We start from the raw sequence: 18744 nt of genomic DNA on the forward strand, positions 1-18744 counted from the left end.
GTGGTGACACTGGCTCAGGCTTTGTGCTGAAGAGCTGGGGGTGAGAGGGTGTGGAAAGGAGGAGCTGAGAGCATGAACACAACAATGACTGGGAAGGTGAATTTGCTGACTCACGTGGTTTCCCTGCTGCTCTCCAGGGTCCATCTCACACTGCAAGGAACCTGCTAACATCCCTGTCCATGGCTTTGCTCCCTGGAGCAGCTTCTGTCCCTCCCAGGCAGCTGAGATCTTGGCCAGCAGGAACACAGAGACTCTCTGCAACTCCAGCAGAGTTCCCAAAGGCTTGGATGGGAAAGTACCTTATAACCCTTCTCTTCCCAGCCCTCTAGCAAAAAAAAACCATCTTTGATCTCTTGTGTATTGCTGCAATATCTCCCTTGTGACATGGTTCTGTAAGAGGAAGGAAATGTCCCTTGGTCCCATCCCCAGGTGAAGGTGCAGCTCTCATGCACACATGCTGGAGTACACTGTGCCTCGTGCTCGCGGGGAAATGAGGACACTTCCTCCTCCCTCCCTGAGGAGCACAGCTGAACTGCTTGCAGGGAAAGTGCTGCCAAGCTTCCCAGATGAGCTGCATGTCACTTCCCACGTCCCTGGTGCAGCAGCTCTGACATTGAGCTAACAAGAGCTGCCAGCACGCCGGGAGCATTCCCCCTTCTGGAGGTTTTTCCAAAGCAAATCCCAGCTCTGAGCCCATTTCACTGGTGACCCACAGTTGCTGCAGGGCAGTGAGGCAGAGCAAGTTTTGAGAGCCAGGACAGTTGCAGCGGGGACCAGGAGAACCTCTGAAGTGAGAATGATGCTTCCCATTGCAGTGGTGCCCACAGCAGTGGGATCTGCAGAAGGTTCATGCTATAGGATCCAGGCAGGATTGAGTGCAAAGTGCAGCAGGACAAGGTTGTGCTATAATCAGAATTTCTTCTCAAAAGCAACTTTCCTAATACCAGTGCTGAGTGCAGCCTTTCACAGCCACAGCTTTCCCAGCCAGCCCACTCCAACCTAAGGGGGGAAAGAAAGGAAAAGCAATGAAAACAGTTTGATATTTCTCATTCAAGAGAGAGAAAGATTCAGAAGATGGATGTTTGCCACAGGGCTTCACAGACATCTTCAAATATATTTTTTCATTATAAATATCATGTGTGACCCTTGGCAAATCAAAAACTTACACTCCGTTGGAACATCTCATTTGCTTTCTTGTTTGACACAGAATTATAAAATGTAACCAGCTCCTCCTGTTGTGTCCAACAGCTTGTGTTTGACTAAGGCACAGATTTCCCATCTGTTCTTCAGTCTCAGTCCTTTTTGCTGCAACATCACACTGAGAGCTGGTACAGATGATCCCCCTAAATCCCTCAAATCCTCTTCTAGACACAGTGAGTCCCCATTCTATATGCACTGCCTGTGTTTCTTGTTCTCCTGAACATCCCACTCCATGGAGCAATATTCATCCTACGTTATTGGAAGAGAGACAGGCCATGGTACAACTGCTCTGTCACTGATTACTGATTATCCCACCAGTCTTTCTGCAATCCCCAGCTCTTAACAGCAATTATAATAATTTTTTTCCCTCAGATGAGTTGCAGGGTTGATCAGTACTGGAATTAGCAGCTCTTCCTCTAGTTTCCAGTTAAAGAAACAGAGAATTTTATTTTGCCTGGAGCTATCTGCACCATTTCAGGCTAACTGGGAGTTGCACTGGTTATTCCTTCAATGGGTCTGGATCATCCTACACCCTGTAAGGCTCTGACAAATTCCCTACAGCAGCCACTCCATGGGAAGACCTCAAGGAGAGCCCATCTTTAACAGAAGAAGGGGAGGAAGATGCTGGAAGCAATGACTTGGAAGGATATGGAAACTCCTGGACTTTGGCTCAGTTTAAGACCTTGTCCTCTTGCTTCTTGCTCTTTTGGAAAACTGGCACAGTGTTCCCTAAAACCAGCACAGTGGTGCCTCCAAGTCTCAGCAACTGGAGGCACAGCAGAAAGGAGGTAAGAGAGGGCTGACAATGCTAGAGCTGACTGGGAAGCCCCACTTCCTTGAAATTATGCTGGGATTTGCAGAATTATTTTCATGTGGGCTTAGAAGGGAACCTCAAACAACATGAAAGAAAGCAAAATCCTGCAGTTTTGTTTTGGAAACACAGCATTTTTTTGAAAGCAAATCTGGCTTCCAAGATACCTGGCAGCTTTTGGATCAAAATAACAGAATTCCCAGGGGTCTCAGGGCTGCTCAGGGGATGGGCAGCTGCCAGGAGACACCATGGCAGATGCCTCTGTTCAGTACAAGTAGTACATGGAGACTTTGCACTGGGTTTGTTACTTTATTATACAGATCCTCAGAATATGAGATTTTGAAGAAGACCAGTGGTGGAGATTTTGGGAGAGGAAGGAGGACTAGTAGGAAAGGGAATAACAAATTTCATACCCTTCAGTGCATTTAGCCAGGCCCACCTGACGTTCTCATGATGCCAGCAGAGCACATTGGTGCAGACAAGCCTGGGAGTGAGACTGGTATGGATGAACAATCCTTTCCAATGTGGTTTTTCCCTTTCATTCCTGCATGGGCAGCCAGGCTGCACCACAGAAATATTCCCACATGTCTCCTTTTGCTGCTGAGGATCTCTGAGACATGTCAGGTTCCAATCATTCAACACAACAGGAGCTGCTGTGAGCACAAACCCAAAATCTGCTACCCCTCCTTCTGCTCCTCCACCCCACGGGCCCTCACTGTGCACGAGCCCAGGGTATCCCAATGCTAATTTGAGGCTGGGGGCTGCTGCCAGGAGTAAATGTGACTGGCTAAGCAGGGACAGGAGTTCTACTGCTGAGAAAGCAGCTCCACATCAGCTTCTCCATATCAGAACTTAAAATCACAGCCATGCACTACTGTGCTGCTGCTGCTCAGCAGTGAAGGAGCTGATGCATTCCCTGTTCCTGATGTGAAGATTGTACTCAAGGAGGGAAATGTTTTAAGGAAAGTGGAGGCTCAGCAGAGCTTTTGATTACAGATTTCAGACCCTGAGTGATAACACAGTGAGAGTCCTGAAACAATTTGACACATGGAGGTTTTTAGACACAGGCTATAATCCTTCAGGGCTGATTTGAAACAAATCTTGGGGGTTTATTCTAAAATAGTGAACACATTGCACATCAGGGCACAGCAGGCATTAACATGTTAAAGCCTAGTCATCAAACACACCTTTCACTCATAAACACCTGAGAACTTTGCCATTTACCAGTCAGCCCACACCAGGATCCTTTTGAGATGTCTTTGTATGCCAGCCCAGGGAGCAAGGCTCCTTTTCATTGCTGTGAGTCATGAAGGCATCCTTAGGCAATAGATCCTCCAATGATTTTAGTGCTCTTCAGGCTGGCCCTTTACAAGGTATCAAGCATCTTCCTTGTGCAACCTTTACCCTGTCCCATCCTGCCCAAGCTGGATGAGTAATGATAAAACCCAGCACGGAGGCCAGCCCGTTTGCTTGGATTCTCAACAAGACTGAGCCTGGGGAGAAGGGCCCCAGCACAGGTTCTGACCACAGTGTGAATTTGGAGCCTGCCAAGGCAAAGGCAGAGCCGTGGTTTGCAGCTAAGCTCAGTGGGAAGGAGATGGGCACCAGAAAAGGGGAAAGGAGTGGCTGGAGGGGGCACATGGAGATGGGAGGGGAGAGAGGCACTGCTGCTCATTCCTAGGGCTGCTGGCCCCTGAAGCACTGCTCTCACACTATGCAGGGCTGTCCTGGTTTGAGTTATGGGGATGCTTATTCCTCCTACACAGCCTGACCAAATGGCAGGAAGATTTCTCCTTCCCTGTGCTCTGTGGTGAAGGAGTGAGGCATGGGAAGGCTGAGATCTCAGGGAGCAACAGGCCAGGCAACCCCAGCAACACAGATTGCTCATGGCTTGGGCAGCCCTTTTGGAACTATGGGGCTGCTCCAGAGATCTTGGGGCCTTTTGCAAATTTTGTGGTAAGAGCAGAAATATGAGCAGTCACTGAAGTCCCATGGTGATGGCTGCCATGGGTGGCTTACCCAAATGACAACTGCATTCAGGGGATGGAATTCCTGGGATGTATCCTGGAGTCTGGGCTCTTGTGACACACCAGCTCCCCAACCCATGCTGCCTGGCACTGTTCCTGTGCCACCCTGTTGTGACCTTCTGCCAAAGCAGAGCAGATGGGGCAGGAGGGAAGGCACCTGGTGCCTTTCACAACTCCACATTTCCAACAAACTCTGCATTAAAATGCCTGAACCACAGCCCAGCCACGGTGTGGACACAGGTTCTGCACAGTCAGATCTGTTCGGGAGCTGTAGCTCCAGGGAGGACGTGGGACTGAGTTGAAAAGCAGGGCAGTGGTTCTGTAGATGGATGTGGCTATTTTTATAGTGCATGTGAGCTGGAGCTCTTTACATTTCCCTTCCAAATGGTGCCCTGCAGTGCCCATGGGACATCCCCCAGAGAAGCTGACCCTGCTGAACACAGGGCTCTGGTGGGCAGGTGGGAATAGGCAGAGCATGGTTTGTTCTGTGTGCTGGGAATGCTGTGCCAGCTTCCCTGAAGGAATGGCTTTCAGCCACTGTCTGTCCAAATGAGCACGCTCTTGCCTTGATTTGTCTGGAATTTGTCAAGGGAGCCAAAGCTCAGCATTGCTGAGAGAGAACATTTTTATTTTCATTTTGAAACATCATCACTTTCAGTTTTGTCTTATAAAAGTCTCCTTTGCCTTTTCCCTGACCTTGAGGTTGCACGGTGTGATAAGGCTGCATCCATCCTGTTACACTTTTACCTTTTAAAGGAATGTGTGCATCCAGTTTGCTGCTGGGGATGGCTCCTGTGTTGGGTTAAGTCCTGAATACACTGCAGGAATTGCTTGGGGAGGCTGTGGCCAAGTTTGTGTCCAGGGCTGTCCCACCAAGATGAGCATGCAGACAGCTGGGCACCAGTGCCTGGACATTGCATTCACACAGATGGGGCCTTTGTGTCCCTCTTTGGGACCAGGCACACTGCCACCATGCAAGGATCTTCTCTGGCAGCTCAGGGTCAAGGATTTGCCTTTGTAGAAATTCAAGTGAGAAAGTTTCTCACTTTCACTTCTCCATGGCTTTTATCTTCATAAATGAAAACAACTCAGACATAGAGGAAATAAATAGAAAAGCTGAGGTAGTGGGAGGAAAGGCAGCAGGGTTTAAAAAGAAACAGCAAAACATTGATAACAGTGTTGAAATACCAGTTTAAGGTGAGGTGAGAAATGCTCTGCACAGGTGAGAAATGCTCTGCACAGGCAGAACAATGTGTGTCCCTCGGGGAGGGAAGGGCTGTGAAGGAGATCAGTGTGGATAAACGGGGGTCTTTTCAGCCCAGATCCAATGATGTGACCAAGCCCCCCATTCATAGGCAACCTCCTTCAAGTCAGCTTCAATCCTCTGAGGAAAATTTTTCTGTGCCTCTTCAGTGTAGAAATGGTGCCATCCCCTGCCTAAACAACTTCAGACACCTTTTTTAATAATATCCTGTGTGGTGAGGGAGAGAACAAAAAACCACTGCTACAGTGTAGTACCAGATTCCTGAAGGGCTAAGGGGTCCAGGCAGGCTGGTCATTCTTCAGGGAGGAAATCCTAGAAGTGCAAGAGCATGCTGTCCCCATGTGTCAGAAGATGAAGAGTGGAGGAGAAGACTTGACCTGGCTGAAAAGATAGCTTTGTCTGGAAAAAAAAGAGTTTACCAGCTTTGGAAGAAGGGGCAGGCAACTCAGGAGGACTACAAGGAGGTTGTGGAGTTATGCAGGAAGAAAATTACAAGGGCCAAAGCCCAGCTAGAAATTATTCTGGCTACTGCTGTAATAGACAATATAAAATGTTTTTGTAAATATATTCACAACAAAAAGAGGGCTGAGGAGAATCTCTGTCCTTCATTGGATGCAGGGGACACGTAGTGACAAAGGCCTTCTTTACCTCAGTATTTAAGTCTTTTAAGACCAGCTGCTCTCCAGACAGCCAGGCCCCTGAGCTGGAAAACAGAGGTGAGGAGCAGAATGAAGCCCCCTAAACCCAAGGGGAAATGGTCAGTGACCTGCTACACTGCTTGGACAAACAGGAGCCTATGGGGCTGGATGGGATCACTGACCCTGGAAGTAGATGTTTTAATGTTGGGCTTGGCTTAAAGGTTGGACTTGAGGACCTTAAGGGTTTTTTCCAACCTAAATCATTCTACGATTCTAGTTTTAGAGAACAAATGGACTTTTTTTTTTTTTTTTTTTTTTTTTTTTTTTTTTTTTTTGGTAACTGCAGCCCCTTTTGACAGCCTGGATGCTCCTGTATAGGTAAAAATCTGTTTACATGATTTAAACTACTCAGGCGATTGCCACCCTTGACAAACCTTCCTGATATCTCCATAGCAATCTGCTCTAGCTGGAAAGGTTGCACTTTTCCCTGACTATTCCAAGCCTGTGCTGTTCCATAAGAGTGCTTTTGGCTTGCATCACCAACCTAAATGTGTTCTCTATGAAATTCAATTTTTGACTCTGCACGGTCACGGGAGACAAACACCAGTAAATTGAGTTGCAAGATAGGGAAAAAGTCAAGCAGATCGCACCTCTAGAGGCTTCCAGCATTATGCATGGGAAGAGATGCCACAAGCCTCTGTTCTGAGCTGTATTTTCCGCAGTGTGGTGGATGGCAGCTGCAGACGTACTCAGTGCCCGAGGACGCCTGCAGCGCTCCCGGGGATGCGGTGCCGCATGCGGGAAGGCAGCGGGGTGCCTGGGATGCTGCGGGCAGGAGGGCAGGGCTGCCGCAGCTGCTGTGCTGCGGTGCCTGCCAGCGAGTGCCATCGGCTGGGCTGGGCAGCGATGAATGACTCCGGGCTCATCCTAGGCTGCCCCTCCGGAGCCAGCGGGGCGGGATGGGCATCATTAGAAAAGAATAAGGTCAGGCTGGGAAAGATGGCAGAGAGGACAGTGGCTAGACAAAACCCGTGGGTTTTTGCAGGTTTTGAGGCAGGTCGGTATCCCCGCAGGCAGAAAGCGGAGCCGCAGCAGCGGCCGCAGCCAGGCCGCCTCCGCCCATCCCGCTGACCCGGCAGCGCCGCGGCGTGCGGGGCCATCTGCTGACACAGGGATGCAGCACAAGGAGGGATTTTCGGTTTATTTTTGCTCTCTCATGTAGGCTTTGTTCAACTTTGTCCATGCAGTTGAGGTTTGTTTTGTTTTGTTTTGTTTTTTTCTGGGCAATACAGACGGTGTGCTCTGGCTCCTGCACACAAGTCAGCACAGGAATTGTTTTACTCTGCCAGCCTGATACCTCCTCTTCTCTATAAGAAATGTTCCAACATTGCCCCATCTTTAGCTATGGATCTGTCATGCAAGACAAAGAAGGAAGAAACGAAACATTTTTGGAAGCATCCTTGGAAGCAGGAGACAGATCCTTCCCTCCTCAAGCAGGAGCTCTGCTTGGAATCACAGCACTGTGAAATAATAGTGTGGACACAGGCCTGAAGTTGCTCATGGACACAGCAGCATCTGGAGCAAGAGGGACAGGCTGAGCAGAGCTGTGTGAGGCCACAGGGCTGCAGTCCTTGAGTCACCAATGAGGCAGGAGCACATCTGCTCTAACAAAGTTTCTTTCCATGCCTTTCCTCGGGGCAGTTTTTTATCTGCTGTAAATGTACACAAGTCCCAGCACTTTTATTTTGCATCAGATCATACAGATTGCTGCCTTCTTTCCAATAGCAGCACAAACAAACCTCTTCTGCCTGACCTGGGTCTGCAAAACAGATTATGTGTTTATTCCATGACAATGCCCACTTCTTCATTTGTGTGCAAATAAAGAAGTGTGCTTTATTTGTGTGCTCCAGAAGGAGCATGATTCTCCTTTGCAAAGTGCTCTGTGCCTTTGGGGTAGAAACTCACCTTTCCTTCAAAACTATAAACAGATGTTGTGATTCTTGGGTTTGCAGGGTGGATGCTTCACAGAAAGCAGAGCTTACAGCAGGCGAGAAAGAGCTCCTTTTTCAGAAAAATGTGGACATTAGGATGGAGTTTGAGAGGATCATAGATAGGTTTGGGTTGGAAGGAATCTTTAAAAATCACTTTATTCCAACCTCCCTGCCATTAAATTTTTCCTTAGATCAGGTTGCTCAAGCTGACCTTAGGGTGACTGTCTCTCTCATGACTCCTGTAGTTGGTGCTCATCTTGTCCCAGGTGAGCACCTGTGGGTGGTTCATCTCCCCTCTGCTCCCACCCTGCCTCACACTGTTCCAGCTGTTTGTGATACCAACCCACTGCCTCTAGCTCCATCTATGAGCCCCTTCGCCAGCAGGAGCTGGGCTTGCTTTTGCAGTTTGGAGGACCCCTGGTGATTCAGTTTGTGATACTTTAGCAGAGGTGAAATGAAATCAGAAATCAAGATGAAAAAAATAGTAACCAGGCTCAAAAAGTCATACTAGCCATTCCCCTAGGAAAAACAGGGAGGAAGAAGAAAGCTTTTAAAAGGAAGGTGGAAGAAGGAAGCTTTTAAAAGGAAGTGAGCTGAGTCTTTGTGCTATTTTTGGTTTGCCCAGAGTGGTACAGGGTGGAAGACTGCTGCTGGCTTATTAGAATATGCATAAAAGGTGAAACTGGATCATGGTACTGCTGACACAAAGACTCTCCCCATGGCACAGAGCACATGTCTGGCCTCTTTTCCCTCAGCCTGGCTTTCATACTGGCATATCTACACTTCTGTGGACAGGGGCTGATAGGCATTGAACAAATATTTCATAATGCACAGAATGCTGATAGGAATGGGTAGGTTCTATGTATTGCATAAACAATAAATATGTTCATTCTCTCCCAAAAAACCAACCATGTGTGAAATAGCACGTTACAAAAAAAGACCCTTAACTCTGCCTATTATATTGAAATGCACTTAATTGTGTGTGTCATCAGTGCATTTCAAGACCAAAGTGTGAAAAATGCCCTTTATGTATGTTACTTACTTATAACATTTTATTTGTTTGATTTCTATGATTTTTTTTATAACTCCATAGCAAGCCTGGGCTGAAACGTTGTATTTCTGGAGTATTTTCATTAAGGCAGCTGTTCTCGTCTCTGCTCTGACCTGGGCCAGTCATCTTCATCTACTTTGCACCATCTTGGTCTGAATTGTGAATACAGACTTGTTTTCTGTTTTAACTTGACACCTTGCCCAGGGCTGCTGCATGTCAAGACATCAGGTGACAAACACTTGGCAGGGCCACCTGCATCCCTCCAGCCCTGCTGAGACCTCCCTGCACGCCCAGGAAAACATCTCTGAAATATTCCCAGGAAGCATTGGAGGCTGGGTCACCACAGGCTGCTGTGGCATTTGCAGCCTCCTGTCTCTGCTTTGTCCCTGACAGAATGCAGTGGAGAGCACCCAGATCACATAAAGGTGGCACTGGTCAGCGTGGGAAGTACAGGACATCTCTTCAAACAACCTCCCACGCATTTGTTTGCAGCCAGTCCTGCTCAGCTTTCCTCTCAGATCCATCTGGACAGGGAGCTTTCAGTTTTCCTGCTGAATTTCACTCAGTTTGCCTTGATTAGGTCGCAGCGCTTCAAGACAAAAATCAACAATATCAGATTTCTTTTTGGCCTGACCCACTGCCCCCCACAAATGAGCTGGTGATGGCCAACACGGAGCTGTGCATGAGGGGCTTAACCAAACTGGACAGCTCTGCGTGCTGGGAAAACTCAGGCTTGCAGTGCCAGCTTGAGGCAGGCTGTGGCAAGCACATTTCTTTCTCTCAGGATTTTTTCATAGAGCAGCACAGAGGAAAGAAAGAGAAAACAATTTCTATTTCTGCTCCTTGGTTTTCGCACGTGGAACGTGCTTGGAGAATTGTATACCTGTGGTGATTGCTTGATTGGATTTTGGTGAGGATTGTTTGAGCCTGATGGCCAATCCCATTCACCTGTGTCTGGACTCTCAAGAGATCACAAGTTGTTGATTAGTTAGAATGGTAGTTAGAGAAAGTAGGTATGTAGTTTTAGTATCTTCCTTTATATAGTATATTAATGTATTATAGCATAGTTATAATAAAGAAATCATCCAGCCTTTTGAAATGAAATTGGGCATCATCATTTCTTCCCACTGGGTTTACCTGCATTTTACAACAGCAGGTGAGTTTTAATAACACACAGGTACATCATATGAGTAAAATCATCAAATTGATTAGGTTGGAAAAGGTTTTTAAGACCATTAAGCCCAACCTTTAATCCAGGGGTTGAGGGATGAGCCTGCTGCCTGTGGCCCCAGCAGGAGCACCATGGGGTGAAGATGGTCTCTCCTTATCTCTGAGGGTGTCTTGCATGGCTGAGTGTTTTTGGGCAGGCCACAATGCTCACCACCCCAAAGGGCTCAGTGCCTGCCTGTGGGACCAGCAGTGTGCAGAAATCAGCTCTGGGGATGCTCTCCTGCTGGGCTCATGGTATTGACAGGCTGAGGGAGGATGAAAATGGTGAAGGCCTCTTGTGGCTACCTCTCCTCCATGCTCAGGAGCTACAGTGAACCTTTGGGTAATAAATATCACTCCTTTGATCTTTCAAATAAATTTTTTTTCAGGCAGCTTCTCCTTCTAAAATCTTGAAAAAGATTGAGTGCCATGACCAAGACACCAAAGAAAAATATGGAGGTTTTTTTGTCAAATGCTCCCTACCTCAGAGGACTTCTTGTGAGATCCGAAGTTTTACCTGGTTTTCTTCTGTTTTGTTTTTTTTAAGTAATGTGACATTGTCTAAGACAGTGAGCAGACTGAACTTTTTGGACCAACCCCCTGCTGGATGTGCAAAAATGGCCAAGTGCCCTCTTAAGTGGGGTTGTGATCACATGGAAAGAATTTTTGGCATAAGGCTAATTCTGTGCCTCTAGTTTTGCTTGCAGCGCTTTCCCAATATTTACACCTAGGAAAGGATGCACAGAGAGTAACACATCCCTCTAGAGAGCAATGCAGGAAGGCAAATTATTCATGCATTTACTTAACACAGGTTCTTTCCTACATTGCAGTAACTTTAATATTCTGTCCTGGGGTGACTTTAGAAGAAAAAAATATCCCACAACAAATTTCCTATTAAAAACATCAGGTTCTGTAAAAACTCCATGGTTAATTAAGGGTTGCTCATGCCAGCATTAATTATGCTTTGTTAGATTATAGTTTAAAATTGTTTAATTTCAGAAATTATGTAATTAGTACAATTTAATCTTTGGCATGACTTCATTAAATCATTATGAATAGGAAAAGTATTTTAAAATTAAAAGAGAATTTTTAATGATCTTTAGAGATTCATTGGCTTCCAGTTTTACTTGACTCTGTTATACCAGAACATATATGTTAGAAAGAATTTTTCAAAATTCCATAAACTTGTAAAAGTGAATTTCTATGTATGATGTAAACATTGCCATCAGCTGTCAATGTAGCCCAAGTCCTTCTGAACCACTGGCATATGTAGATGGTATGAATAATAAATGCTTTTTTTTAGTATGATCTAATCACTAAAACCAAGAATTTTTCCGGTGTGCTTTTTATATGACAATACTATCCAACATATGGCTGAAGAACGACCTATAGACTTTTTGCAAAATATGACACATATATTTAGTAAAAAATTCCAAATTAAGAATGAGTCTTGTGAAATTTCACTTTGAGCACTGAGGAAAACTACGAAAAGGTTTTATAATTTTTAAAAAATTATTTTCTTGAAATAGTTTTCTTCCCTTTTACATTATACAATGAAACCATGATTTTAAGCATGCTGCTGAAATGAACCCAGATACACACCTGCCAACAGCTCTTGTTGTAACAGAGAGGGTGGAAATTCTGTTTTAATCTCCAACACTGACTAGTTTTTTTTTCCCTCTGGTCACACAGAGTCTTTAATTAGTTCTGCTTTCTTCAGCATATCATGCATTAGTTGTATAATTCCCCATTAATTTTTCTCCAGTACAGAGAGTGGCTTTCCAGAAATATAAGTCTAGCATGGTTCTTCACACCTCCAAACTTCACTTTTCTATATCTGCCTAAATTAGATCAGCTTTATTTTTCTCCTCTAGCAATTTTCCCAAAAAGGCTATTTCCTTTGTTTTTGACAACTCAGTTTATTCTGAAAGAGACATGTCCATTCCTGGCACCTCCCTGAATTAATACAGAACATATAAAACTTTAGTCTGTTTCAGAGTCAGCTTGTATGAAGACAAAGCCCAAGATCTGCTGAAAATTTGCCCTGTGCTTCATGAACATCTTATGCAGACATGGGGCATGCAGAGAAAGAGAGCACAGACCCCTTATACAAGACAGAAAACACCTGCTTACAGAAGTGGTGATTGAAGAGTTCAGAATTCAAAGAGTGCTCAGGTCAGAGCTCTTGCTTAAGCTGCAGCTCAGCCATCCTGAAAAGTCAGAGTGTCGCACACCCTGGATGGGCATGTGGGGCTATGGCTTCTGCCAGAAAGGAGGGACAGTCCCAGAGACATGGCTTGGTGATCCCAACCCACACGGAGTGGCTGCAGCTGGGAAACACAGCTCAGCCACTCATGAGACACCTTGGAGCACCAGTGGAGAGGGGAGTTTGGGCATGGCGAGCCCAAGGTTCTCCTGCTCCTTCTGCATCATTTCCCTGGCTCAGGAAGTTCTCAGTGCCACATGAGGAAACACTCTTTCCTCTCTGGAGTGAATTCGAGGAGGGGCTGCATGGTGGGAATGGATCAAGCTTTGCCTGTGATTAACAGAACTCCAGGCTTGGAAAATGCTAAAATTTTTATGTTCTGGGTCTTGTTTGATACTGAAAAGCACAGGGATTTATTTCTGCCAAGTGATGGAAAGCTGGCAGTTAAAGGGTTAGCATGGACACCTCTAACATGTTTCATGACAGAGCTGCCAAGCAGGTTAGCAGTAAATCCTGCAAGCAGAGATGAGGAATCACTTTTCTTGGCTCAGCCCACGCAGAGGTGCTGCAGACCCAGGAACAGAGCCGTTCACCCCCAAGCAGAGACAGACCATATGCAGAGACCCAGCACCACGAGTTATTAGCTATTTTTTAAGAGGTTTTTTGTTTGATTGGTTGTTTTAGTGGTGGTTGTTGTTGTTGGTTTTAGGTCTTTTTGTTTGGTTGGGTTTTTTTTCTGTGAAGCATTAGAATACTTTTACTTTATCTTCTCCCATATTTATTTAGTAATGATGCATTCAAAAAGGAAAGGGAGTATCAGCTGGTGTTCTTTAGCTCAAACAATATATTTCTTGTAAAACTTCACAAGCAATTCATATCAGATAAAGTTGGGCAAAACACTTTCCCCCCCTAACTTCAGATCTGCCTTTTTATTATGCTTCTCATGAAGGAAAATATTTGTTGTGAACAATAAAAGGAAAGTCCCACTTTCCTGTGAGTATCTGTAATATCAAACCTCAGGCTTTTATATAATGGGCTCCTATTCTCTCCCCGACTGAAGGGCAGCCTAAGTGAAACATTCTCAAAAAGAGATGTGGAAAAAAGTCCCCTAGAAACAACAAAAAAATTTTCCAAAAACCAAACACTCAGACTTTGTCTCATGCCAAATCTCTCTGCTTTGCTATTTACCTGATTGTCTGCCAACAAATACACAGATTATCCCAGAGCAAGACACAGGATCCTTTTCCCTGCACCACAGCTTTCACAGGGAAAGTAGAGACCAAGCAGATGGAAAAAGATAGAAGAAGAATTTCTTTGTAAACGGCAAGAGGACAAAAATGTGCAATATAGATGTGAACGAGAAAGACTCATTGACTAAAGGGAAGATGCAGCCATTTTTACCATCATATAAAGATTACTTAAATCATGCTGTGAATGGGGGCACTGATGGGGATTCCCTCTGTGCCTCTTCATCTCACTGTACCATTTTGTCTCTTCCTGCCAGGCATGAAGAAAGAACTTTACCTGCATTGCTGAGCTGTGAGACATCAGTTAATGATTAAACAGGATTTTAAAGATGGGAAGTGTGCAGCAATAAAACCAGTAAATATCAGGTGGCTCAAGCTTTGCTCTTAGCTCACAAAGGCAATCAAGCATCTGGACTTTTACATTTTCGTTCATTTTGGAACAGGCTCAATTTGTGCTTTGAATTGTGCTTAGAGAAATGTTTCAAAAAACTACAGTCAAAACTCTCAATTTCTGTTTAAATAAAAACATATTAAACAGTAGAAATAAGAAATATCAGAGAAAAATAGTATTATGGAAGCACTTCAGAACTGTCAAAATATTGTTTCCTGGCTAGTGTGGGAAACATTCAGAAAATACTCAGAAAATATTTGAGTTTGGGTTTATCCAACTTTTGCTAGAGCAGATGCTTAATCATACAGTTATCTTTCAGGTGTTCAAACAGAATAAAATGTGCTTTAAGTGGTCAAATTGTTCATCTCTTGCATGTCTATTTATAAAAATGAAAAAATATAATTGCAAAAAAATCTGTGGTATCTTAGTTAAAATGCATTTGCTTACTGTTATCTGTCAGAGAAAAGCTAAGCAACTGCCCTGTGTGACAGAAGTCCAAGTCCTGAATCAAATGGGTTTGGGCATGATGAATTCCTATGTCTGCTATAACCATAGGGACAAATATGAAGACCAGAATAAGATACAACAAGGAAATAGAATTAAAAATAACATGAGGACATTCTCCAAAGATATGAAAAATAAGTTGGTCCAACATGTGATGGGAAAGGAGAAATAATAATAGGTGACAAGTTTAAGGCCTTTTTTCCTTCAGTAGTCACTTATAAAAAGGAAGTTTATTTAAAATGGTTAAGTAGCTGTTGCAAGCAGGATGAGATGTTAGTGATCCTCTTTGAGAACAGTGTGATGAGGACAGATGAGGTTCCAGGGCACTGGAGAAGAACAATCAGGGTGACTGTTTTCAGAAAAGAAGGAAGGGAGCTGTATCAGAATTGTCACTAATCAATCTGATTGCATTTCCTGAAAAAAGAACAGAACAGTGTTTGTAGAATGCAGGAAACATCTAATTAAGAAAAGTCAAAGAAGGATTATAGACAATCAGTTGGTTCTGCCAGTAAGATGCTGAAATATCCTTGCCAGTCTAGATAGCATTGACAAGGCTGCAGATGAAATACGTGTCCTTGTTTTGGGAAAAACACTTCAGGAAAGATATCGCCAACTAACCCATTTCTATAAACTTCTAGACATTTCTAGGAAAGAAAGCAGATGGAGAAGATTTTAACAACCCTTAAACACAAGACTCCTGAAAAGAGGAAAAGAATTGTTCTTTTTGTACACTGTGAAGGGAGATAGAATAATCAAATTACAGAAATTACACCTGCACTGATGTTTTGAAGTCCCAAGTGACTGAACTGTTCCAGGTTGCATTTGCTGCAGTAAATTCTGTCCTCTCTTGCACTGCAAACCAGTCCTGCTCCAAAGTAAGTGATTTGTTTACACTAAATGCTCTCCTTTGTGGGACGTTGATCTGGCAAAAATCATTGTTATACCTCAAATAGTGAGTCACTTAGCTTCCTCTGTAGCAGAACAAATGAAACACTTTTCACAATCAACCAACTAATCCCTGTGGATCACAAGTTCTGATTGTTGGAAATCCTTGCAAACAATCATTATAAAATTTCCTTCCTGTGTACAAAGGCTCCTTCTGAATAATAAAACGTGGAAGAGAACCAGGATAACCATATGGTGCTGCTCCTGGCCAAAGAATATCTTCCTATGATCTTTTTTCTTTGAACCTATGTACAAGAGGATGGTAGATGGCAAAAAGAGGGGCAGTAATCTGGAAATCTGAAGATCTTTGCTCCTTTCCACAGCAGGTTCCTAAGACAGACCTGCAAGGCAACAGACAGTTCAGGAGCAGAATTCACAAACCCCAAATTCTCTGTGGGCTGAATGGGGAAGTTTCCAGACCAATGTTGGGATGGTGACCACCGGCAGGATGCTCTCAAGGGTAGCAGCTTCCTGAAGGTCTGTTTTTGCTTTTTGCCAAATTTTGGCTTTACATATTCATATAATAATTCCAGCAGGCAATTCCCTAAGAGTCTCCAGCCCCAAATAAACACCTTCACCTCCCCAGTCAGAAAAAGGGCCACATGCCATGGATTTTTATGGGCCCACAGGGGCCTTCCCTTAACAGAGGTGGAGCCTTTGCTGAGACAATCCTGTTAATCAGAGTACAGTACAGTGGGGATTCAAAGCATTTCAGAAAAAACTGCAGCTTTAATATAAAGTCTTTCTCCTGGGGAAGACATCTGGGCAGTGGGGTTCCTACAAAAGGTAGGCATTGCTCCTGGCTGTGCATGTTACACAGCTGGAGTGAACCAGGCCTGCCAAGAGTTCCCCTATTTCTAAATTATAAGTAGCCCTTGGCTGAAAATTAAGTCCAGAGAGGTTTAATCCAGACCCGTGTTTACCATAAAACATGTGAATAATCCTGAGATTGACATGTACTGTGTTCCCTCTGAAAATGCTAGAAGCTCCAAAGCAGGCTGTGTGCTTCAAATGTCCTCAGTGCTAGTGAGGCTCTTCATTTTTTAAGCATCAGAATTTTAACTGAGCTTGCTCTGGTATGGAGCCCCTGACAGTTAATTTTAGGTTGTGCTCCTGTGGACAGAAATCTGCCATTCTATTGCAGCATGTGTGCAGGGTAGATATGGGGCATATTATTGCTGTGGCCTGCTGCCATATCATCTTATTATTGTCCCTTGAGAAGGAAACAATGTAGATTTATGTTTTGCTTGAGTTCTTTATTTTGATTGTTTTTTTCCTGCCTGGTTATTTTTAGTGTAAAATTGTTCCAAATTATGTCAAGGACAGGAGAAGTTGAACTTAAACCGTGATCCAAAGTGCTGCTGTCTGTGAGGGGTGTTTCTGTGAACAACAAAAGCCAGAAATATGTTCTATTGCACAACTCTAAAGAAATCTGTAGAAAGTGAAGTGCTGCCTCTGTTATCTCCAGACAGTCCCCATTCCAACCCGTCCTGGTGTAAAGAAGCTGGTTGTCTATCTTAGCAGCTGCAGGATCACATTCTCTGACATGAAACGGCCACTTTCAAGAAAAAACATGTCTGTGTAAGGACATGAGCTAGCTGGCACAGTCCCTCCCCTTCCACTGCTTTTGAAGAATACACAATATTCAAACCCTGAAATAACTTGCAGGTTTACATCCTCTGCTCAAGACATTTAACATCTCCCTGGGCTATTTGCTTTCAGAGACAGACCCATGGTGTTTCCCAGAAATTAATTAACAAATTCACAGCCTCTTTTGCTGGCTTGGAAAACAGCAATATGGATGAATGCTTCACGGATAAGGTTTTAATGTTGAGTTGTCAGAGGTACAGGTACCTGACAGCTCTTGAAAATTAATTATGGAGCACAGCTTTCCCTGTTCCTGTCTGCCTGCTCCAAAGAGACAACTGTGTTTTCTTCCCTTTAATGAATGTGTGCTGTAATAACAGCTTGCAAATATTTTACCTCTGGAAGCAATTACTGAGTTTGTTTTAAAAGCTGAGCTAACACTGAAGACGTTTACTCTCCAAGTAGACACCCTGTATTGGAGCCATTACATTTCTTGTTACTATTTTTAAACCAGTGTTGTGAATTCAAGTTGCTTCATCTTCTACAACAAACACCCTAATTTGTTAATAAATTAGCAGAAGGGGAATTGAGGGAGAGGTTTCAAGAGCAAAACAACGTGTTGGGAAATCACCTCAATTTCAAATTCACTTGGAAGTGTGTGATGCTGCCAGACGTGGAAGCCATAATGAGCTGTGTAATGCTTGAAGCCCCTCTGCTCCCCTCCCTCTGAGTGCTTCTCCATTCCCTGGTGCCTGCAGCTCCTGCTCAAGACATTTTACACTTCCTGGGCTCTTTGCTTGTGTCCATCACTTTCTATCTCCTGTGGGAAAACAGTGGCAGCAGCCAGGGGCAAGGCTGGGACAGGTTGGCCTCCACTGGCACTTTCTAAATCTTTCTATAGCACTGTAAATCTTAATCTCAAACAATCTGTACAGATTACGGCCAATCTCCATTAGTCTGCTCTTAGGAGTAGACTCAGACAGGTTTTTTCCTCAATTAATAATTGCCACAGGCTCTTATGTCAGGGATTACTGGCTTAGTGGAGACCACCTCTGGAAGTGACGCCTGGCAGGTGTCTGAGTCACAGACAGAGTCAAATTCAAGGGAAGTTGTTATTTTCTGAATATGAGGGAGTTTAGGAAGATGCAAACTGGACAAGTGAAGTTATTTCCAATTTTTTCTATCTTATTTTTCCTTCCTTTCCTGGGGGGAAGCTTGCTGTCAAAATCCTTCTCTAGCAATTAAGAAATGTAGGCAGAGTATCACACATCTTGTGTCCATGGCTCTCTGCGTAAGAACTAATAACACACCTTTGAGAAGAAAAAGCAGCATTATATCCACAATGGGTGACATTGGATTTTGGGAAGTGGTATCATTTCCCCTCAAAAATACTGTGCTACAACATCAGCACGGTGTGGAAGGCATCAGAGCCACTTCCTCTCTGTCACCACCATGGCACATCCAAGGTCAGGTTGAATGGGGCTTTCAGCAGCCTGATGTAGTTCAGGATGTCCCTGCCCATTGCAGGGGCCATGGACTTCACAACTCCCTTACAACCTAAACCCCTTTAAGATTTTATGATGCTGTTTCAACTCAGTACAGCCCTCTACCCCCATCCTTCCTTTGCTCCTTCCTCTTGTACTCCCACTGATCCTTTTTGCTTCATTGCTTGT

At 44.4% G+C, this 18744-nt stretch overlaps 1 long non-coding RNA gene across 7 annotated transcripts in view; it reads left to right on the forward strand.

The window, feature by feature from the left end:
* LOC116183509 (uncharacterized) overlaps positions 1–18744 on the forward strand; it is a 52808-nt gene that overhangs the window by 21434 nt on the left and 12630 nt on the right. For 2 of the 7 annotated variants that reach the window (XR_014953535.1, XR_014953536.1), the window contains exon 1: positions 1–13999. This exon is cut by the window's left edge and continues 20297 nt beyond it. This is a non-coding gene — a long non-coding RNA (uncharacterized LOC116183509). The remainder of the gene's footprint in view (positions 14000–18744) is intronic. The other 5 variants (XR_014953534.1, XR_014953539.1, XR_014953540.1 and 2 more) reach the window with 5 other exon arrangements.

This window comes from Lonchura striata, chromosome 3 (genome assembly GCF_050655825.1).
Source record: "Lonchura striata isolate lonStrDom1 chromosome 3, ASM5065582v1, whole genome shotgun sequence".
NCBI classification, from domain to species: Eukaryota; Metazoa; Chordata; class Aves; order Passeriformes; family Estrildidae; genus Lonchura; species Lonchura striata.